We start from the raw sequence: 23640 nt of genomic DNA on the forward strand, positions 1-23640 counted from the left end.
ACGACCTGATTCTGGGTCAGGGTTTCATAAGTAGCAGAGCAGCTACCTCGCTGCGATCTATTGAAAGTCCTCCTCTGAGCCAAGCTTTTGTCTCTCCTTGCGTGGGTGCCTGCAGACGCCTCCCTCGACCACACCCAGGGGTGGGTCCCTCTACTGCCAGGCCAGTGGGAGGGATGCGGAGGGGGTAACTCCGGTCCGCGGGAGGCCACCTCCACCACGTGCCCTTCGGCATGGGGGCCTCCCCCTCCAGTCCCTGCCCCACCGGGGTGCAGGGACGGGGGCCACCATTTCTTGCGGGTCGGCAGGGTGACCAGATGGCCTCCCCTTCCAGCTGCTTCAGGGCAAGCAGGGCAGGAAGGTGAGCAGCAGCCACACGGGGAAAGGAGCCTCCAGAGCGGCTGCCTCGGTGCGCCCAACCACCATCCCCGGACTGCAAGGGCACTAGGTACGGCACCCTCCCAGGCCATCTGGGTGCTGGGTCATCCTGGGCCATCTGGTCACCTGCGCCACCAGATGGCCCTGCGGGCAGGATGACCAGATGGCCCTGCGGGCTGGGTGACCAGATGGCCCTGTGGGCTGGGTGACCAGATGGCCCTGCAGGCTGGCAGCTGAGCTAACGTCAATTTTTGCCCTTCCTCAAAATTCTATAAACCCCCACTATGTGGGGCTTAATAGTCAGGGAAAATGGGCTCCCCGGGCAGGCTGTCGGGGAGAGGATGTGGCCTGGGCTTAACCCTCCTTGGTTCCGGCCGAGGGTCTGGGTGCTGGGGACAGGGGTCCACCGGGGCCCGGGGAGGCTCTTCCCGGCCTGGCTCGGGTTCAGAAGCTGGGACTGGCCCGGTGCTTGAGCTCCTTCCAGCAGGCCCCAGGGTGCCTAAGCCCCCATCCTGCAAGCCATCAGAGGGAACCGGCGCTCAGGACGGGAGTCCACCGAGGCCCGGGGAGGCTCTCCCTGGCCTGGCTATGGTTCAGAAGCTGGGACCGGGCCTGTGGTTTGAGCTCTGTCCAGCAGGCCCTGAGGTGCGTGAGCCCCCGTCCTGTAAGCCATCAGAGGGTCCGGGTGCTGGGGACGGGGGTCCACTGTGTGCCGGGGAGACTCTCCCCGGCCTGGCTAGGGTTTGGAAGCTGGGACTGGCCCGGGGATTGAGCTCCGTCCGGCAGGCCCCAGGGCACGTGAGCCCCCTGTCCTGCAAGCCATCAGAGGGTCCGGGCGCTGGGGACAGGGGTCCACTGGGTCCTGGGAGGCCCTGATAGAGCGCGCAGGTCGCCCGACCCTTAGATTTAACAGATTTCACGCACTCGGGCCCATGACGTGTTTATGACAATATTTTTGTGATTCGGGCGAGTTTACACGCAACCATCAGTAATTCAGGGTGTTTCCCTTTACACTGTTACTATGGTACCTGACTTACCCCAGGCACCTACCTTCCTGATGAATCAGGAGCTAGCAGTGGACATGAGATAAGATAATCTTAAATACTTTATTCATTCAATAATACTATATACCATATTATATTGACCACAGACACCTGGAGGGTTTTAAAAGTTTTATATAACGAGAAATAAATTCAGAGTGACAAGAGTATGATACTTATACAAATCAGAACATCAATAATCAGAATTACAACTATGATGTAGCTATGAATAAGGGCAAGCACCATTAAGTGCCAGTGGGAAAACTACTGGGTAAGGGTAACAGGGAACATGCTATTCAGTTTCAGATTTATACTAGGACAGGTGAGTTTAAAACCTATTAGTCAGTGATTTGCCAAAGTCTTACAAGTAATTCAAACTGATACTAACTGCTAATTCGAACCTAGATTCTAAACATAAGTGGAATTTAGATCACACCAACTAAGTAAAACTGTTTCAATAATGTCCTACAGGTAGGGGGAAAAAATGGAACATAACCAATAAACAGTTTGCATATACGCTATTTGAGATGACAGAGAGAACATCATGGGAATAGAGGCTTTATTAAAAGAGTAGGAGGAAAGGGGATAGAATGACGAACACCCACAAATTATAATTACCTAGGACAGGAATGAGGACTAACCCTGGCCACGGGTCAGTTTGGGAAAGGCGAGGACAAGGACCCTCAAGGACTTAGGATGCCAGTAGGCGAGCAGGTACAGCTCACGGAAAGTCAGGACAGGATACCCCTCAGGATTTGGGTCAGGACTGGGCTCACCAAAGGGCACGACCAACACCTGCAGCTTTGGATGCAACGCCTGCGCTACTCCCTCTCTGCACTGAATCCGCCAGTAACCCCGATTGGGTTTTCGAATCTCCCAGCAAAGTGCTCTGTCAGTACTTAAGACTATTTCCACCCCTTGGAGTTTGTGGAAATTTCGGACAAAGTGCTCCGCAGCTCTCTGTATCAATTACCTATAGAGTTCGTAGGGTCGGTGACAGGTCAGCTACTCGGACAAGTCAGACAATTTCTCTAGTTAAAACTAGGCTAGTTATACCCTTTACGGGTCCCTAGACCACCCACAAATGTTGCAAGTGACAGGGTCCCCAACTTATGATTGGTCAGGAGAGGTGGTTAGGTTATTGTCACCACCTAAAATTCTGGGTTCCCATATTTAATATTCATATTTCAGTACCCACCCCTTACATTCCAGTTCCCAGGCATACGTGTAGAAGAGAACAATAGAGCACACAGTGGAAAGAAACAAATGTAACGATTTCAGGTGAAATTCAGCTTCTTCTCCCTGGGTCAGGGGGCAGGTTCCCAGGAGCATCTCAGCTTTGGTAGCCAGCTGGCTGAGTCCCACTGATGTAAGGCTCGGTTCTCATGTCACGTGATCGGGTCCGCATAGACTTCTAAGATGGAGAGGCTCCCCACTCCCAGGCCCCAGGATACACGGTACATGAAAAGTAAGCGAAAACAAATTAGAACCACAGAAAAAATGAATACACTGTACACCATGATAAGCTACACTGCATCCCTTACTTTATAATAATTTTAGCGGTTAGAGGTTATCCAGAAATAGACAGCTGTGCAAAGCAGCATTTGTAAGCAGAGAGTGAGTTTAAAGACAAAGCGGCCATTTTAGCAATAATGCGCATGAGCGAAAAAATCCCTCCAGAACTGCGAGTGCGTCACATCACATGGGTATGACCGACGCATGCGCAGACTGGATTTCTGCGAAGCAGCGATTCTGTAGTATGCAAGCCTCATTAGGATTAATAGACACATAGGCAAGCATCTCTGGGACACCCGCGTGTACTGTAAAAATGCGATATTAAAGACAAACGTGATTGGTAATACGATTACAGTTAACGAGGTTCTTGAATGTGAGCAAGTCGCTTTACGTGCGAATCCTTGCTCCATCAGCCCTCTCTGGCTTAGCTAGGGCTCGGAAGCTGGGACTGGGCCCGGGACTCGAGCACGGTCCTGCAGGCCCCGGGGTGTGTGACCCCCCATTCCTGCAAGTCATCAGAGGGTCCAGGCACTGGGGACGGGGGTCCAGCGGGTCCCGGGGTGGCTCTCACTGTCCTGGCTATGGTTCGGAAGCTGGGACCAGCCCGGGGCTTGAGCTCAGTCCGCCAGGCACCGGGGTGCGTGAGCCCCCCATCTTGCAAGCCATCAGAGAGTCTGGGCACTGGGGACGGGGATCCACCGGGGCCCGGGAAGGCTCTCCCCTGCCTGGCTAGGGTTCGGAAGCTGGGACCGGGCCCAGGGCTTGAGCTCCCTCCGGCAGGCCCCGGGGTACGTGAACCCCCCATCCTGCAAGCCACCAGAGGGTCTGGGCACTGGGGACGGGGGTTTACCGGGGCCCTGGGAGGCTCTCCCCAGCCTGGCTAGGGTTCGGAAGATGGGACTGGGCCTGGGGCTCGTGCTGCGTCTGGCGGGCCCCGGGGTGCGGGAGCCCCCATCTTGTAAGCCACCAGAGGGTCTGGGCACTGGGGACGGGTGTCCACCGGGGCCCTGGGAGGCTCTCCCTGGCCTGGATAGGGTTCAGAAGCTGGGACCGGGCCCGGAGCTTGTGCTTCATCCGGCGGGCCCCGGGGCACTTGATCCCCTCGTCCTGCAAGCCACCAGAGGGTCTTGGCACTGGGGATGGGTGTCCACTGGGGCCCTGGGAGGCTCTCCCCAGCCTGGCTAGGGTTCGGAAGCTGGGACCGGGCCCGGAGCTTGTGCTCCATCCAGCGGGCCCCGGGGCGCTTGAGCCCCCCGTCCTGCAAGCCACCAGAGGGTCTGGGCACTGGGGACGGTGGTCCATCGGGGTCCTGGGAGGCTCTCCCCAGCCTGGCTAGGGTTCGGAAGCTGGGACAGGGCCTGGGGCTTGTGCTGCGTCCGGCGGGCCCCGGGTTGCGGGAGCCCCCCTCTTGTAAGCCAACTGAGGGTCCCGGCGCTGGTGACGGGGGTCTGCCGGGCCCTGGGAAGGCTCTCCCCGGCCTGGCTAAAGTTCGGAAGCTGGGACCGGGCCGGGGCTCGTGCTGCATCCGGCGTGCCCCGGGGTGCAGGACCCCCCATTCCTGCAATCCAGCCGAGGGTCCGGGCGCTGGGGACTGGGGTCCACTGTGGCCATGAGGAGGCTCTCCCCGGCCTGGCTGCTTTCAGAAGCAGGGACTGGGCCGGGGAGTAGGGGTGGCTGGCTTCATCCACTACGCTGTCAGAGCAGAGCTTTCTGCCCACCCCTAGTCGTGAGCCCCTTGGAGACAGCTACACTGTTTCAGATGTCCAGCACCGTCTTGGTGGGCACAGCAATATAAGTGCTGCTGGAGTATGCAGCCCGATGGAGCCAGGAAGGGCCCTAAATGGTTTGTCCGGTTACCGCCTTGTCCATATGGAACCAAACCTTTTCACTCTCAATCGCTATCCACTCAGAAAAGATGCGAGGGTTGGGAGGCCCAGTAGTATTCTAGTAGGTTTGGGCATGCTGGTCCTCCTCTATCCTGCTGGAGCATAAGAACTTTGTTGGAGAATTGTGGTCTACGCCCGCCCCAGATGAAGGCGGTAATATCTCGCTCAAGGCTCTGGATTTGATGCTGTGGGATGGGGGTGGGTAGGCACTGGAACAGGTACAGAATTTTTGGGAGCACCGACATTTTGATAGCATTCAGATGGCCCAGCCAGGAGAGGGGCAGGGATTTCCAACCCCTCATGTCTTCTAAGACAGTTCTGCTACACTCCCATCAATTCGTTTGGGACCATGTTGCAAGTGAGGGGATCAGCTGAAGCCCCAAATATCAAATCCAGCTAGTGGCCCACTGGTAGGGGACGAGGGCTTGCAAGGCAGGTATCTCCTCCTCAGAGACCATAAGGTTCAGGGCCCAGGACTTCTCATGGTTGATTTTAAGACTGGAGGCAAGCTCAAAGGATTGCAGCAAGGAGTGTAGTATCGGAAGGGAGACGTGCGGATGAGATAGCATGAGGATAAGATCATCGGCAAAGAGCGCCACTTTGTTTTGCTTCCCTGCAAGGAGGATGCCATGTATTTCCGTAGCCTGTCTAATCATCATGGCCAGAGGTTCTACCACGAGGGCAAACAACAGAGGGGACAGGGAGCAGTCCTGCCAGGTGCCCCTGCGTATGGAGATGGGTTTGTGAGTAGGCCATCGACTCTCACCGAGCCTGCAGAGAGAGGTAGGGGGCTATGGTTCTAGCTATCATGTTCTGGCCTAGTCCGATTTTGTTCAGCACAACTCGTAGGAAGGTCTAGTCAACGCAATCAAACGCCTTCTGTGCATCAAGCAATAGAAGGCATGCGGGATGTTCCTATGTTGTGCCTTCCCCACTAGATGGGCAATTCTGCGCACATTGTCTGCTCCCTGGCGATTCCGGATAAAGCTGACCTGGTCCGGCTCTATAAGTCCGGGCATGTGTGGGTCGAGGCACTTTGCTAGTATTTTAGTGTAGATTTTAAGATCTGTGTTCAAGAGGGCTATGGGACGGAAGGAGGAGCACAGGGTGGGGTCTTTACCCGGTTTGAGGATGAGGGCTATTTCTGCCATTCCCATAGAGGATGACGGCCCCTCCTTGTCGGAAAAGGAGTTGAACAGTCTTAGGAGGTAGGGGTGAAGTTGCGGCAGTAGCAGGCGATAGAATGCCAATGGGAGGCCATCCGGGCCCAGGGATTTCCTGAGGGGGAGGTCCTTCGGCGCACTTGCCAGCTCCTCTTGTGTGAGGGGCTCTTCCATCTGCTTGGCATGTAGGTACTGATTGGGGTCCAGGGGCATTTGTCCAGGATATCTTTTACCCGGTCCAGGGAGGGTTCGTCCGTGGTGCAAAGGGCTGAGTAATATGCATGTAAGGCTTCGCATTTGGCCAGCTCTGTGGTGACCCTCTCGCCATCAGCAGTCTGGATGTTGGCTATGTGTACTTTTGTAGTACTCGCTCGCAAGCGTCTCGCCAATGCCTTACCCACCTTATCCCCCCTCTCAAAGTGTCGCTGTTTCAACTTTAAGAGGGTTCTCTCAGCCTTGTTGATTCAGAGAGAATGGAGTTGCCCCCGAAGATAATAGAGAGGTGGCGTTTGCTTGCGAAGTGTGGGGTGCTCCTGGTCCTGTCTCTCCAAATCCTTAATGTCTTTGGAAAGGTTATCTTCCAGGAGGCAGGCCTCACGCACCCTTGCAATTGCAAGAGATGTGATATGGCTGCGGATCGTGGCCTTGAATGCATCCCATACTACAGGGACGGGAGTTTCGGGAATGTCATTGATCGCAAAGTATGAGTCGATAGCTGTCCGTATGCTCACCACATCCACTGGGTCCCGCAGAATATGCGCTGGTAGACACCATCGTGGGGTACGGGAGGGACAAGTGAGGGAGGAGTTCGAGGTGGGCGTGATCGGAGATCGAGATGGCAGACATGGATGCCGAGATTGTTTCGCTGACCAAGGTTTGAGAGATAAAGATATAGGCTATGCGCAACTACGAGCGATGTATGTGTGAGTAATACGAATAGTCGCGTGCCTCAGGGGAGTGATAGCGCCTAGAGTCCAGTAAACCAAGGTCCGTTATTTGCCTCCAGAGGGCCGAGGATGTAGCCCCGTCCCATGTGAGGAGGAATCTCAGCGATCCATGTTAGGGTCCCTCGCCATGTTGAAGTCTCCCCCTGTGATTAGCGAGGGGTCATCCTGTGGTACGTGCTCCTTCAAGATCGTCCGTAAATAGGAGTCTTGCGCCTGGTTGGGCACATACACATTACACAGTGTAAAGAGGCGTTGTCCAATCCGGACCCCAGCCCTGATAAAGCGGGCATCCGGACTACGGAAGACCCTAGATTCCCCTTGGCTTATGCCTGATCTGCAATGGATTGCCACCCTAGCCGTTTTAGAGGGCGCAGTAGCCCAGAATTGAAGAGGGCATCTAGGATTGGCCATGTGAGGAGTATCATCTTTTAGAAGGCGAGTCTCCTGAAGGAGGATGATGTCTGGGTTATGTTGTAAAAGGTAGCATCATATTTGATGTCATTTGTTGGGGGAGTTAAGTGCCTTAAAGTTAGGGGATAAGATCTTCAGGGGGCCTGCAGCAGTCATGGTTGTGTCAAAATGTGGGGTAGTCTATCATGCCACTGAAGAGAGCAAGGTGGGGTAGTGGGGAGAAGATGCAGGGACTTGTCACTCTTGTCAAAGGGAGGGCACCATCTGGAGGAGATTCCCCATCCGCCATAGTGAAGGGTATAGAAAAAGTAGGAAGAAAGGGCAAAAAGAGAACAGATATGTACAATCAAAGAGTATATAACCAACATTGGCCAACCGGGCCACAATGTCCTTGTTCCAGTCGTGGGTCAGCCGAGACCTTAAGGCTCGGGTGATGCCTTAAGTATAGGCTCTTTTTTCAGTACACAGGGAGACTCCCGCCCTCACTCCTCACCTGCTCAGAAGGTGTGCTTTCCAGGAGTCCAGCAGGGAGGGGTATGCGCTGGGCAGGGAGAGGTGCAAGTTCCGGCCCAGCCACAAGCCCGTTAGGCCGGGAGGCTGCGCCCAGGAGTCTGGTCCCACATGGGGACAGTCAGCCCCACCAAAGGCCGACGGTCACCAGCAGTCACCAGTGGGTGTATGCCATGTCATCGATATGCTGACAGGGCAGGCTGCGTGGGATTCTTAGTGCCCAAGCAGAGGAGTCATATCAAAGGCGATGATGGACGGAGCGTTGGAGCAAATCAAACACTCACCACCAGACAACTGATCTAGGTTTAATCCATCATCATTCTTTAGCTCACTCCATCACCCCAGTTCAGACACGGCCATAAGCAAATCAGTCTGACCCTGTGCCTCTTGGGAACAGTCCAGCTCAAACTTGCAAGCCATGTCTTCCCTGGACCGGAACCAAGCATCCTGGGATCAGTTTCTGGCTAATCAGCCGTCATCAGCCAGGCTAGCATGAATCCAGTGGCAAAGTGAGCAAGGGACCCACATCTGGGCATACCCTGCCATCTTAGTGTGAACAAAGTGATACCAAAGGGGAGTCAGCCAGCAGGGTTTAGGCCGGATGGAGCACCTATGTTCGTGAGCCTCACACCTGCGTCCGGAAGATGGCGCTGAGCATAGGGTTTTCTGTCCTAGATGTGCTTGTCCTCGAGGCTCAGCAAGAAAAAGGACAGAGGCCATGGACCCTGCAGGCATCCCGGGTGGGGCTGTGGGGGCCAACCTCGCTACTAGGGCCCGCAGCATGCAGTGAGGATCCACCAGTGGTAGGGAGGCCAGTTACTAGGGCCCCCCGTCATATGGCCCGATCTAGCTCCCAGTTGCCTAGAGGGCAGTCCGATGAGGTAGGCCTCAAACAGGCGCAATGCAGTGGGGCTGCTTGGGGTCAGCGAGGTGCAGGGGCGAAGTGGGGAGATGTGGGAAGGCGATTCAGCAAAGAGTGCACCCACCCCTTACACCTCACCTGAGCTGTGCTTCAGTGCTGTTGGGGTCCAATATGAGAGCAGCCGCTAACTCATCCAAGCGTCTGTGTTCACTAGATGTACCCCAGCTTCGTCTTGCTGCCCTGCCAACCAATGTGGGATGGGGCCACCGCCTCAGAGGCTCATGTCAACCGCTCCCCGCCTCACACCAGTTCCAGGGGGGAGGGAGAGGCCCAGGACGACAGTCACAGCAGCCCGGCATATCTCAATGCCCTGCAATTCAGCTATGGTGTTAGCGCAGGAAGCCCCCCACAGGGCCCCCAACATCCCTCAGGGCACGCGATCCGCAGGTCAAAGCAGCCACCCACAGCACTGGGTGACCGGAGACTGCCACAGACAAGATGGTGACTGCCTCTGGTTTCAGCCGCTGAGGGCAGGGAGCCCATGGTCTCTGCTGGGTCAATCCCAGTCGCCTCCGCACAAATTTGGGTTTCCCAGCCGCTCTGCTGCTCTGGTGACTCGTCCGCCTGGCTGGGAGAGGCGATCAGTAGCGCACAGCGCCGGAGGATGTCCAGGGCTCAACAGCTAAGATGGGGGCCCAGGTACAACCAGGGAGGGCCAGAGAACCACACTTCCGCATCAGACTGGTCCTGAACGTCGTCTGCTCCCTGGAGGTGCCCCAGCTACTCCGCCATAGTTCGGACCCAGGGCCCCAGGACAACTCCCCTCAGCCACTAAGAAGGTCCAGGCCCGGGCACCTCAAAATGGCGGTCATCTCGGTCCGGGTCGGGAGGCCAAGGTGTAGGGGACGCTCTACCGCAGCCGCCGCTTCCTAGCAGTTCTCCTTCCGTCCGAAGGTGCCTCTCACTCTCCACCACATAAGCACCCCGTGGAGCAGTGCCGACGAGCCCCCAGCTCCGCTGTAAATGCTTTAAAAAGCAGCGAGTGGTCGGAGCTCCCGCAGCGTGCACCTCACCGCATGTGATGCATCTAGTCAGATATGTCACTTTGTAAACCCCTGCACAATATTATACCTGAGTCAGGTATAATGTAAGCAGGGTGGGCGTTCCCCCGAAAAAAGGCTCATAGAAGTGTTGCAGTGAAATCTATCCGATTTCAATGTGACCCTTCTGCCTTACTGCGTCAAATCCTTACGCTTGCTTGAAGTAGGCATGAGGTGACACAGGCCTTTTTAAATGGGGCTGCTTGACGCTTGTGAAAAGGCACGTTGCTGGAGTTGCATGTGTTTCTAGACGCATTCCGGCAATGCGCCATATTTGTGCCGATAGATACGTCAGAATTCCTGAGGTATCTTTCAATCCAAGTGACATGGAGTGCAGTCCAGTTAATATGGCACAGCCATGGTTTGGAAAGGAGGGCGCACTGAAAAGTGCTGTTTTACCCCAGCGATGCAATACTTCTCATAAATGAGGTCCGTGTTTTTTTTTTTTTTCAAAAGATTTTATTAGAATTTTTTTAAATAAACAGTACAGAGAACATATTTTTTTGTATTTAAAAATTGCATAGTAAATCTATGTGGTGTAATGGTTTGCGTGGTAAAGGTATTTTTAATTATGCTAAAAGGCGCATGGTAAATGCGTACATTCTAAAGGCACACGTGGCTATGTCATACAATCATCCTAGTAAGTAAGGAAAACATGCAACCTCACCGTTGATAGTGCTAAATTGTTCCTAATAATTGATTGATCTGATAGAATGCCTGACATCTACGAGAATAACACAGTCTGGCACAAGAAAGATTAAACTGAATGCAATAGGATTATTTATTTGTGAGTATCGTAAGCAGGATTATATCCAATAAGATTCCTCAAATCAAGTTTTCAGTGTCTAAACATACTGTAACATTTAATCACACTATTCTTTCCCAGAACTCGATTGTGTGCATTATGAAAGAAGGTGATAATGGAGAGCTATGAGGAAAACATAAAAGCGTTACACGAAGTGCCCATGAAAGCCGCTAGATGGCAGGCTATACCAACTTATAAAAGATCACCAATTTAGTTTCACTTCCCATTAAGTTATCATATTGTAAAGTGGCAATTCCATGTTTCTCACATATTCAGAGAAACCGTTGCGGATCATGCCGTCCCAAAACCAGTGTTGGAATCAAGTTAGCATCATGCTATAAAACACTAAAATAAATAGGTGCATTAATAATGAAGAGAAAAGCAGTGTGCTACTGAGTGGCTGCTCAGTTTTGGAGATGAGATCAAGAGATACAGCTATATTTCACTGAAAAAGTCCGCTCTGCAGGTACATTTAAGTAAGAGGGTAATTCCCAACTAAGAAAGATTCTGGGGTACACTTACAAAGGGATAGCACCACTTTTAGCAACATTCTGGTGGCACTATGCCATTCTGCATTTTTTTTGCGTTATTTTTATGTAGCTCAAACTTGACCCACAGGGGTTGGAGCACGTTACATAAGCACATTCATTCATAGATTAAATGATTTTCTCAGGATCACAGGATGCTGAGCCCAAGCTGAGCCTCGAACCTTGTTGCCTACATCCAAAGTCGGCAGCTCTGGCTGTTATGCCACACCCACTCTCCATATTTACAAAGCAGCGTCTTAACCCCTTCACTGCGGGGGTTATTCCCACTTTGTGCTTGGGAGGGAAGGGGGTGCGCACAGCACCCCCTTGTTCATGACGAGCTGAGCTCGTCATGAACTACAGTGCTCCTGTGCTCATGACGAGCTCAGCTCGTCACAGGTGTATTGACTCCTGTGGAACGCAAGCATAGCACATGAGCGTTCCGCGGGCCATGACGAGCTGAGCTCATCATGAGCACCGGAGCGCCGTGGCTCATGACGAGCTCAGCTTGTCATGAGCGTCGAAGGAGTTAACACCACCTCGTGAATATGGCTCCTTTACACGCAACACTTTGCGTGAAAGGGGCGTGCAATGGCTGTTGGTGTAGTGTTCCACAACAAAACCTATTGCATTTTGACACTGTCTCTGATTAACAAGGATGTGCAAATCTGAAGCAGCTTCAAAAACTGATGCCATGTAATAGCAGGTGTTAGAATGGAACAACGAAAAGAAATACTTTTATTTCTCCTCGTTTTTCCCTTTTCTCTGCGTGCTGCAATCTCACTCTCCACCACATAAGCACCCTGTGGAGCAGTGCGGACGAGCCCCCAGCTCCGCTGTAAATGCTTTAAAAAGCAGCGAGTGGTCGGAGCTCCCGCAGCGTGCACCTCACCGCATGTGATGCATCTAGTCAGATATGTCACTTTGTAAACCCCTGCACAATATTATACCTGAGTCAGGTATAATGTATGCAGGTTGGGCGTTCCCCCGAAAAAAAAGGCTCGTAGAAGTGTTGCAGTGAAATCTATCCGATTTCAATGTGACCCTTCTGCCTTACTGCGTCAAATCCTTACGCTTGCTTGAAGTAGGCATGAGGTGACACAGGCCTTTTTAAATGGGGCTGCTTGCCGCTTGTGAAAAGGCACGTTGCTGGAGTTGCATGTGTTTCCAGACACATTCCGGCAATGCACCATATTTGTGCCGAAAGATATGTCAGGATTCCTGAGGTATCTTTCAATCCTTGTGACATGGAGTGCAGTCCAGTTAATATGGCACAGCCATGGATTGGAAAGGAGGGCGCACTGAAAAGTGCTGTTTTACCCCAGCGATGCAATACTTCTCATAAATGAGGTCTATGTTTTTGTTTTTGTTTTTATTTCAAAAGATTTTATTAGAAATGTTTTAAAATAAACAGTACAGAGAACATTTATTTTTGTATTTAAAAATTGCATAGTAAATCTATGTGGTGTAATGGTTTGCGTGGGAAAGGTATTTTTAATTATGCTAAAAGGCGCATGGTAAATGCGTACATTCTAAAGGCACACGTGGCTATGTCATACAATCATCCTAGTAAGTAAGGAAAACATGCAACCTCACCGTTGATGGTGCTAAATTGTTCCTAATAATTGATTGATCTGACAGAATGCCTGACATCTACGAGAATAACACAGTCTGGCACAAGAAAGATTAACCTGAATGCAACAGGATTATTTATTTGTGAGTATCGTAAAGCAGGATTATATCCAGTAAGATTCCTCAAATCAAGTTTTCAGTGTCTAAACATACTGTAACATTTAATCACACTATTCTTTCCCAGAACTCGTTTGTGTGCATTATGAAAGAAAGTGATAATAGAGAGCTATGAGGAAAACATAAAAGCGTTACACGAAGTGCCCATGAAAGCCGCTAGATGGCAGGCTATACCAACTTATAAAAGATCACCAATTTAGTTTCACTTTCCATTAAGTTATCATATTGTAAAGTGGCAATTCCATGTTTCTCACATATTCAGAGAAACCGTTGCGGATCATGCCGTCCCAAAACCAGTGTTGGAATCAAGTTAGCATCATGCTATAAAACACTAAAATAAATAGGTGCATTAATAATGAAGAGAAAAGCAGTGTGCTACTGAGTGGCTGCTCAGTTTTAGAGATGAGATCAAGAGATACAGCTATATTTCACTGAAAAAGTCCGCTCTGCAGGTACATTTAAGTAAGAGGGTAATTCCCAACTAAGAAAGATTCTGGGGTACACTTACAAAGGGATAGCACCACTTTTAGCAACATTCTGGTGGCACGATGCCATTCTGCATTTTTTTTGCGTTTTTTTATTGTAGCTCAAACTTGACCCAAAGGGGTTGGAGCACGTTACATAAGCACATTCATTCATAGATTAAATGATTTTCTCAGGATCACAGGATGCTGAGCCCACGCTGAACCTCGAACCTTGTTGCCCACATCCAAAGTCGTCAGCTCTGGCTGTTACGCCACACCCACTCTCCATATTTACAAAGCAGCGGCTTAACCCCTTCGCTGCGGGGGTTATTACCACGTTGTGCTTGGGGGGGCGCGCACAGCACCCCCATGCTCATGACGAGCTGAGCTCGTCATGAACTACAGTGCTCCTATGCTCATGACGAGCTCAGCTCGTCACAGGTGTATTGACTCCTGTGGAACGCCCAGCATAGCACATGAGCGTTCCGCGGGCCATGACGAGCTGAGCTCATCATGAACACCGGAGCGCCGTGGCTCATGACGAGCTCAGCTCGTCATGAGCGTCGAAGGAGTTAACACCACCTCGTGAATATGGCTCCTTTACACGCAACACTTTGCGGGAAAGGGGCGTGCAATGGCTGTTGGTGTAGTGTTCCACAACAAAACCTATTGCATTTTGACACTGTCTCTGATTAACAAGGATGTGCAAATCTGAAGCAGCTTCAAAAACTGATGCCATGTAATAGCAGGTGTTAGAATGGCACAACGAAAAGAAATACTTTTATTTCTCCTCGTTTTTCCCTTTTCTCTGCGTGCTGCAATCTCACTCTCCACCACATAAGCACCCTGTGGAGCAGTGCGGACGAGCCCCCAGCTCCGCTGTAAATGCTTTAAAAAGCAGCGAGTGGTCGGAGCTCCCGCAGCGTGCACCTCACCGCATGTGATGCATCTAGTCAGATATGTCACTTTGTAAACCCCTGCACAATATTATACCTGAGTCAGGTATAATGTATGCAGGTTGGGCGTTCCCCCGAAAAAAAAGGCTCGTAGAAGTGTTGCAGTGAAATCTATCCGATTTCAATGTGACCCTTCTGCCTTACTGAGTCAAATCCTTACGCTTGCTTGAAGTAGGCATGAGGTGACACAGGCCTTTTTAAATGGGGCCGCTTGCCGCTTGTGAAAAGGCACGTTGCTGGAGTTGCATGTGTTTCCAGACGCATTCCGGCAATGCACCATATTTGTGCCGATAGATATGTCAGGATTCCTGAGGTATCTTTCAATCCTTGTGACATGGAGTGCAGTCCAGTTAATATGGCACAGCCATGGTTTGGAAAGGAGGGCGCACTGAAAAGTGCTGTTTTACCCCAGCGATGCAATACTTCTCATAAATGAGGTCTATGTTTTTGTTTTTGTTTTTATTTCAAAAGATTTTATTAGAAATTTTTTAAAATAAACAGTACAGAGAACATTTATTTTTGTATTTAAAAATTGCATAGTAAATCTATGTGGTGTAATGGTTTGCGTGGTAAAGGTATTTTTAATTATGCTAAAAGGCGCATGGTAAATGCGTACATTCTAAAGGCACACGTGGCTATGTCATACAATCATCCTAGTAAGTAAGGAAAACATGCAACCTCACCGTTGATAGTGCTAAATTGTTCCTAATAATTGATTGATCTGACAGAATGCCTGACATCTACGAGAATAACACAGTCTGGCACAAGAAAGATTAACCTGAATGCAACAGGATTATTTATTTGTGAGTATCGTAAAGCTGGATTATATCCAATAAGATTCCTCAAATCAAGTTTTCAGTGTCTAAACATACTGTAACATTTAATCACACTATTCTTTCCCAGAACTCGATTGTGTGCATTATGAAAGAAGGTGATAATAGAGAGCTATGAGGAAAACATAAAAGCGTTACACGAAGTGCCCATGAAAGCCGCTAGATGGCAGGCTATACCAACTTATAAAAGATCACCAATTTAGTTTCACTTTCCATTAAGTTATCATATTGTAAAGTGGCAATTCCATGTTTCTCACATATTCAGAGAAACCGTTGCGGATCATGCCGTCCCAAAACCAGTGTTGGAATCAAGTTAGCATCATGCTATAAAACACTAAAATAAATAGGTGCATTAATAATGAAGAGAAAAGCAGTGTGCCACTGAGTGGCTGCTCAGTTTTGGAGATGAGATCAAGAGATACAGCTATATTTCACTGAAAAAGTCCGCTCTGCAGGTACATTTAAGTAAGAGGGTAATTCCCAACTAAGAAAGATTCTGGGGTACACTTACAAAGGGATAGCACCACTTTTAGCAACATTCTGGTGGCACTATGCCATTCTGCATTTTTTTTGCGTTATTTTTATGTAGCTCAAACTTGACCCACAGGGGTTGGAGCACGTTACATAAGCACATTCATTCATAGATTAAATGATTTTCTCAGGATCACAGGATGCTGAGCCCAAGCTGAGCCTCGAACCTTGTTGCCCACATCCAAAGTCGGCAGCTCTGGCTGTTGTGCCACACCCACTCTCCATATTTACAAAGCAGCGGCTTAACCCCTTCGCTGCGGGGGTTATTACCACGTTGTGCTTGGGGGCGCACGCACAGCACCCCCATGCTCATGACGAGCTGAGCTCGTCATGAACTACAGTGCTCCTGTGCTCATGACGAGCTCAGCTCGTCACAGGTGTATTGACTCCTGTGGAACGCCCAGCATAGCACATGAGCGTTCTGCGGGCCATGACGAGCTGAGCTCATCATGAGCACCGGAGCGCCGTGGCTCATGACGAGCTCAGCTCGTCATGAGCGTCGAAGGAGTTAACACCACCTCGTGAATATGGCTCCTTTACACGCAACACTTTGCGGGAAAGGGGCGTGCAATGGCTGTTGGTGTAGTGTTCCACAACAAAACCTATTGCATTTTGACACTGTCTCTGATTAACAAGGATGTGCAAATCTGAAGCAGCTTCAAAAACTGATGCCATGTAATAGCAGGTGTTAGAATGGCACAACGAAAAGAAATACTTTTATTTCTCCTCGTTTTTCCCTTTTCTCTGCGTGCTGCAATCTCACTCTCCACCACATAAGCACCCTGTGGAGCAGTGTGGACGAGCCCCCAGCTCCGCTGTAAATGCTTTAAAAAGCAGCGAGTGGTCGGAGCTCCCGCAGCGTGCACCTCACCGCATGTGATGCATCTAGTCAGATATGTCACTTTGTAAAACCCTGCACAATATTATACCTGAGTCAGGTATAATGTATGCAGGGTGGGCGTACCCCGAAAAAAAAGGCTCGTAGAAGTGTTGCAGTGAAATCTATCCGATTTCAATGTGACCCTTCTGCCTTACTGCGTCAAATCCTTACGCTTGCTTGAAGTAGGCATGAGGTGACACAGGCCTTTTTAAATGGGGCTGCTTGCCGCTTGTGAAAAGGCACGTTGCTGGAGTTGCATGTGTTTCCAGACACATTCCGGCAATGCACCATATTTGTGCCTATAGATATGTCAGGATTCCTGAGGTATCTTTCAATCCTTGTGACATGGAGTGCAGTCCAGTTAATATGGCACAGCCATGGTTTGGAAAGGAGGGCGCACTGAAAAGTGCTGTTTTACCCCAGCGATGCAATACTTCTCATAAATGAGGTCTATGTTTTTGTTTTTGTTTTTATTTCAAAAGATTTTATTAGAAATTTTTTAAAATAAACAGTACAGAGAACATTTATTTTTGTATTTAAAAATTGCATAGTAAATCTATGTGGTGTAATGGTTTGCGTGGTAAAGGTATTTTTAATTATGCTAAAAGGCGCATGGTAAATGCGTACATTCTAAAGGCACACGTGGCTATGTCATACAATCATCCTAGTAAGTAAGAAAAACATGCAACCTCACCGTTGATGGTGCTAAATTGTTTGGATATTTGGATATTTGGAGGGGTATTTATAAAGCGCAGCGTTCGCTCCGGAAGGAGCATCATGGCGCTATAAGTCCTTGATATCAGATCACAGAGTGGGATGGGGGGAACTAGATTGAAGCCTTGGTCCAGTCATCGGAAAGGTTAAAAATCCAAGTTTTGAGGAGTTTCCTAAAAGGTTTCTCAAGCTTCTGGAGTCTGAGATGCCTTGGCATGCTGTTCCAGGCTCTAATAGCCAGGGTGCTAAGGGTTTTACCGCCTTTAGATTTCAGATTGAATTTGGTAGAGGTCATGAAGTTTTCTTGTGAGGATCGGAGGGAGCGACTAGGGTTGTAGCGAGGGAAGCGTCTGGAGAGATAGGAGGGACCTGATTTGTTAAATGCTCGGAAGGCGACGGTGAGAATCTTAAAGAGTATTCTCTTGTGCAGGGGGAGCCAATGTAGGGATTTCATAGCTGCAGAAATGGAAGATTTACGTGGAAGTTTTAGAACAAGGCGGGCGGCGGTGTGTAGGACACTTTGAAGTTTTGAAAGAGTGGAATTCTTGGTCCCTGCCAGAAGGCCGTTACAGTAGTCCACTCGCGAGAGGATGAGGGCCACTGCAACGGTCTTTCTGGAGTCGAGGGGGAGAAAATCAAAGAATTTACGCAAGGATTTGATTATGCCGAAGCATTTTCCTGCTACGGACGTGACATGAAGGTCGAATGAGAGGTCAGAATCAAAAAGGACTCCGAGGTTTCTGGCAGAGGTGACCGTCTGGGGGGGAGCTGCAGAGTTGTCAGGCCACCACAAGGCAGGGCAGAAAGAGGCATTCTTTCCAATGGGGAGGATCTCGGTTTTATTTGAGTTGCAGCGGAGGTGGTTAGCGTCCATCCATTGGAAAACTGCCGTTAGGCAGTGTTTAAGATTGAGCTCTGCCTTGTTAGAATTGTCGTCAAGGGGGATGATGAGCTGGGTATCATCCGCATAGGACGTTACGGTTATACAGAAAGATTCTATCAGGGTGAGAAGAGGAATGAGATAAATGTTGAAGAGGAGGGGGCTTAGGATGGACCCCTGAGGGACACTGGAAGACACCTTTTTCTCACTGGATCGGAAGGAACCAAGGGTGACGGTTTGGGACCTATCACTGAGAAAAGATCTGATCCATGAAAGGGATGAGTTGGAGATGCCGATGTCAATGAGTCTGTTGATCAGGATGGAGTGGGAAATGGTATCGAAAGCTGCCGTGAGATCAAGAAGGATCAAAATCGCCTTCTTCCTTTGGTCTTGTAAGGTTTTGATGGTGTCGGTCAGTTCGATTAGGGCGGTTTCCGTTGAGTGTTTGGACCGGAACCCGGATTGCTGGGGATGGAGTAAGTTGTGGGAATCCAGAAAGGTCTTGAGCTCTTTGTGGACTAGCTGTTCTGTTATTTTACCCAGAGCGGGTAGTAGGGTGATGGGGCGGAGGTTGGTCAAGTCCGTAGGGGATTTGTTCGCCTTTTTCATCAGTGGCTTGACCACGCCTTTTTTCCATGAGAGTGGAACAGAGCCAGAACTGAGGGATAGGTTGATTACTTCGTTGATGATGGGGTTAACTTCATTGATGATAAGGTGGAGAATCTTGGGTGGACAGGGATCCGAGGGGGAGCCAGATTTGCAAGAGAGGATCGCTTCTCTTGTCTGGGCCAGGGAGACCGGAGTGAAATTTTTGAGACTATAGTCGGCCGGGCATGATTTGTCTGGCTCAGGGGAGTTTTGTGTTGGAGTGGGAGGGGGAGGGGAAAAGTTTTTTTGGATGGATGTAATTTTATCATCGAAGTAATCTTGATCTTGTTCCTAATAATTGATTGATCTGACAGAATGCCTGACATCTACGAGAATAACACAGTCTGGCACAAGAAAGATTAACCTGAATGCAACAGGATTATTTATTTGTGAGTATCGTAAAGCAGGATTATATCCAATAAGATTCCTCAAATCAAGTTTTCAGTGTCTAAACATACTGTAACATTTAATCACACTATTCTTTCCCAGAACTCGTTTGTGTGCATTATGAAAGAAGGTGATAATAGAGAGCTATGAGGAAAACATAAAAGCGTTACACGAAGTGCCCATGAAAGCCGCTAGATGGCAGGCTATACCAACTTATAAAAGATCACCAATTTAGTTTCACTTCCCATTAAGTTATCATATTGTAAAGTGGCAATTCCATGTTTCTCACATATTCAGAGAAACCGTTGCGGATCATGCCGTCCCAAAACCAGTGTTGGAATCAAGTTAGCATCATGCTATAAAACACTAAAATAAATAGGTGCATTAATAATGAAGAGAAAAGCAGTGTGCCACTGAGTGGCTGCTCAGTTTTGGAGATGAGATCAAGAGATACAGCTATATTCCACTGAAAAAGTCCGCTCTGTAGGTACATTTAAGTAAGAGGGTAATTCCCAACTAAGAAAGATTCTGGGGTACACTTACAAAAGGATAGCACCACTTTTAGCAACATTCCGGTGGCACGACGCCATTCTGCATTTTTTTTGCGTTTTTTTATGTAGCTCAAACTTGACCTAAAGGGGTTGGAGCACGTTACATAAGCACATTCATTCATAGATTAAATGATTTTCTCAGGATCACAGAATGCTGAGCCCACGCTGAGCCTCGAACCTTGTTGCCCACATCCAAAGTCGGCAGCTCTGGCTGTTACGCCACACCCACTCTCCATATTTACGAAGCAGCGGCTTAACCCCTTCGCTGCGGGGGTTATTACCACGTTGTGCTTGGGGGGGCGCGCACAGCACCCCCATGCTCATGACGAGCTGAGCTCGTCATGAACTACAGTGCTCCTGTGCTCATGACGAGCTCAGCTCGTCACAGGTGTATTGACTCCCGTGGAACGCCCAGCACAGCACATGAGCGTTCCGCGGGCCATGACGAGCTGAGCTCATCATGAGCACCGGAGCGCAGTGGCTCATGACGAGCTCAGCTCGTCATGAGCGTCGAAGGAGTTAACACCACCTCGTGAATATGGCTCCTTTACACGCAACACTTTGCGGGAAAGGGGCGTGCAATGGCTGTTGGTGTAGTGTTCCACAACAAAACCTATTGCATTTTGACACTGTCTCAGATTAACAAGGATGTGCAAATCTGAAGCAGCTTCAAAAACTGATGCCATGTAATAGCAGGTGTTAGAATGGCACAACGAAGAGAAATACTTTTATTTCTCCTCGTTTTCCCTTTTCTATGCGTGCTGCAATCTGCAGCACATATAGAAAGAGCAAAATGCCAATAATGATTGTTTACGTGCAGGAAGGTGCTCCTTGCTGCACATAAACAATCATTAAATAATGGCGATTTGCTACTTCTACAGCACACATACATGTAACAAATCAGCATTATTTATTTATTTATTCTTCTTGTTGGGCTCATGAATCATCCTTGAAGGGATCTCTAGGCGCTTTTGCATTGTGGGAGTAGCCTTTGAGTGAGAGCTTACTGAGTGAATAGCCATGTATTCAAAAGTTTTTTTGAATACGGTGAAGTCAAAGCATGCTCGAATAGATAAAGGTAGCTAGTTCCAGTGATGGGGGGCCAGGAATGAGAAGGAGGGGCTCCCGAACCTAGTCGTTCTAATGCATATGGGGCATAGAGGCAATAGATCACATGATCTAAGCTGACGTGCTGTGATGTATGGCCGCAATTTCTGCCTAAGGTAGAGTGGACACCTCCTAAGCAGGTCTTACGCTTTTTAATCGGGAACCAGTGAATGAAGTGGAGAGAGGGCTCCAGTGGGGAACGGGGGGGAAGTTCAGGATCAGGCGAGCAGCAGAGTTCTGCACCACCTGGAACCTGGATAGGAGGCTTCCAGTACTACCCACCACAAGGCCATTGCCGTAGTCCAGGCGGCTCATTATCAGTGCTTGTACCAGAGTCTTCCTGGCATGAAGAGGAGTCCATTGAAATACCATTTTAAGTGCACGCATGAGGCAAAAACAGGTTCCAGTGACTGTTTTGACATGCTCACTCATGGTGAGCTTGTCTTCAACCAATACTCCTAGATTCCTTGCATATTTGTTGGGAATAGGTAGAGGGCCAAGCTCCGATGGTCACCAGTCGGCTGACCAGGCTGCATGTGCCTTCCCAAATAGAAGGATCTCTATTTTGGTCATGTCCACTTGGAGACAGTTGTTGGACATCCATGTGGCTACTGTCAATAGGCATTTTTTAAATCTCGCTTTGGTCAAAGTAGGCTCATGATCCATAGTGATGACCAGTTGTGTGACATTGGCGAAAGAGATGGTTTCAAACACATAAGATCTTATGAGTCTTGCCAGGTGGGCCACATATACATTAAAAAGAGTGGGGCTCAAGATTGAGCCCTGTGGTACCCCCATATCTAGAATTGTGGATGCCGGTGTGAGCTTGCACAACTGGACCAAGTTAGTATGTTCTAACAAGAAGTTCTTATTGTCATTTAATTTATTGTTGATGTGCAGAAAGGGACACCTTCGTGCACAAAAACGATCATTCCCTGCAACGCAGGTACCCTTGCACTATAGCAGATAATTTTATCTGCAAGGCTAGGGAAAATACAGGAGTGCGCCATATTGTTGTAAACATATTGCAGCCCTGCGTTTTAGAAATGTTAAAGCATGGTGCTGCCAAACTTGGCGCAGCTCCACACTCATTTCCTTCCATTTCCGTCCATCATCTCCTTGTGCTTTCTTCGTTTGCCCTAAGTTGGACGGGTATGCCCAGAAGTTGGTCCCTTGCCCACTTTGCCACTGGATTCTAGTTAGCCTGGCTAATGAGGGGTGATACCCCGAAACTGGTGCCAGGATGGTTGCTTCCAGTCCAATGAAGACCTGGGTTGGCAGTTCGGGCTGGACTATTCCTATGAGGCACAGGGTCAAGACTGATTTGCATATGGCTGGGTCTGAACTGGGGTAGCGAAGTAAGCTAAAGAACGATGATGTATTCAACCCAGATATGGGACTGGGGGTGAGTGTCAGAAATGTTTCAGCGCTCTGTCCATCATCTCCTTGTGTTTGATTTGTTCGCCCTAAGGTGGCAGGGTATGCGCAGAAATGGGTCCCATACTCACTTTGCCACTGTTTTCAAGCTAGCCTGGCTGATGAGGGGTGTTATCCCGAAACCGGTGCCAGGATGCTTGTTTTCAGTCCAGTGAAGACCTGGCTTATCAGTTCGGGCTGGACTGTTCCCATGAGGCAGTGGGTCAAGACTGATTTGCATATGGCTGCGTCTAAACTTGGGTGGTGAAGTGAGCTAAAGAACGATGATGGATTCAACCCAGATCAGTTATTGGGGGTGAGAGTCTGAAAAGTGTCAGCGCTCTGTCGATCCATTCCTTGTGTTTAGTTCAGTATGCCCAGATGTCGGCCCCTTGCTCACTTTGCCATTGGATTTAAGCTTGCCTGGCAGGTGAGGGGTGTTACCCTGAAACTGGTTTCAGGATGTTTGTTTCTAGTCCTCTGAAAACCTGGCTTGGCAGTTCGGGCTGGACTGTTCCCATGAGGCACAGGGTCAAGACTGATTTGAATATGGCTCGGTCTAAATTGGGGTGGCGAAGTGAGCTAAAGAACAATGATGGATTCAACCCAGATCTGTGACTGGGGGTGTGTGTCTGAAAAGTTTCAGCGCTCTGTCCATTATCTTGTTGTGTTTGCTTTGTTCGCCCTAAGTTGGCAGAATATGCCTAGACATGGGTCCCTTGCTCACTTTGCTTTATTCCATCCCGGCCCCTTTCGACAGTTAACAATCTTATACTGAAGATCAGTTAAATAACATGAAACAAAATAGTACATTTCATTTTTCAAATATGGAGCTGGGTGGAAGATTCGTAGGGCCAATAGACACTAATATTTGCCGTGCTCATTTTCTAAACTCATCATCAGAAAACAGAATTCAGAAGCACCTTTCCTGTGGCAGGAAATCAAACAAAAGATATTTTTATTCACAATAGGAAATAATAAAATCAAATACAAGAGGCAAGCAAGTATATGAAGAAGAGGAGCAAGGGAAGAGTTTCCTGGCATCCTAAACGAAATAAAAGGTAAATACCAATCCAATAAAATCTATGTACCACCAGGCTCTATACGAACTGGTCAAGACGGGAAGGGGACCGTGTACGTTTTGGGAACATCCCATGTTTGGCGAGTCGGCCGCTGTATTCGAACCACCACGTACTGTTTCATAACATAAAATAAAAAAGGAAATGCCGATTGGAGCCACTGAATAAAGGGCTAAGCACTATCCTTGACTCGCCGCAATCCTTGCACGAACTGGCTTCTTTGGATGCTTCATCATAAAACGCGCATCCGCATCTTACAATCAACTTATGGATGCTAGTCCCACGGAATTTGGGTCCCCTTACT

At 49.3% G+C, this 23640-nt stretch overlaps 1 pseudogene; it reads left to right on the forward strand.

Annotated features, from left to right (window-relative positions):
- LOC147725780 (28S ribosomal RNA) overlaps positions 1 to 91 on the forward strand; it is a 9530-nt pseudogene extending 9439 nt beyond the window's left edge.
- The last annotated feature ends 23549 nt before the right edge of the window (positions 92 to 23640 follow it).

The sequence above is a fragment of the Lissotriton vulgaris genome, chromosome 3_2 (assembly GCF_964263255.1).
Source record: "Lissotriton vulgaris chromosome 3_2, aLisVul1.2, whole genome shotgun sequence".
NCBI classification, from domain to species: domain Eukaryota; kingdom Metazoa; phylum Chordata; class Amphibia; order Caudata; family Salamandridae; genus Lissotriton; species Lissotriton vulgaris.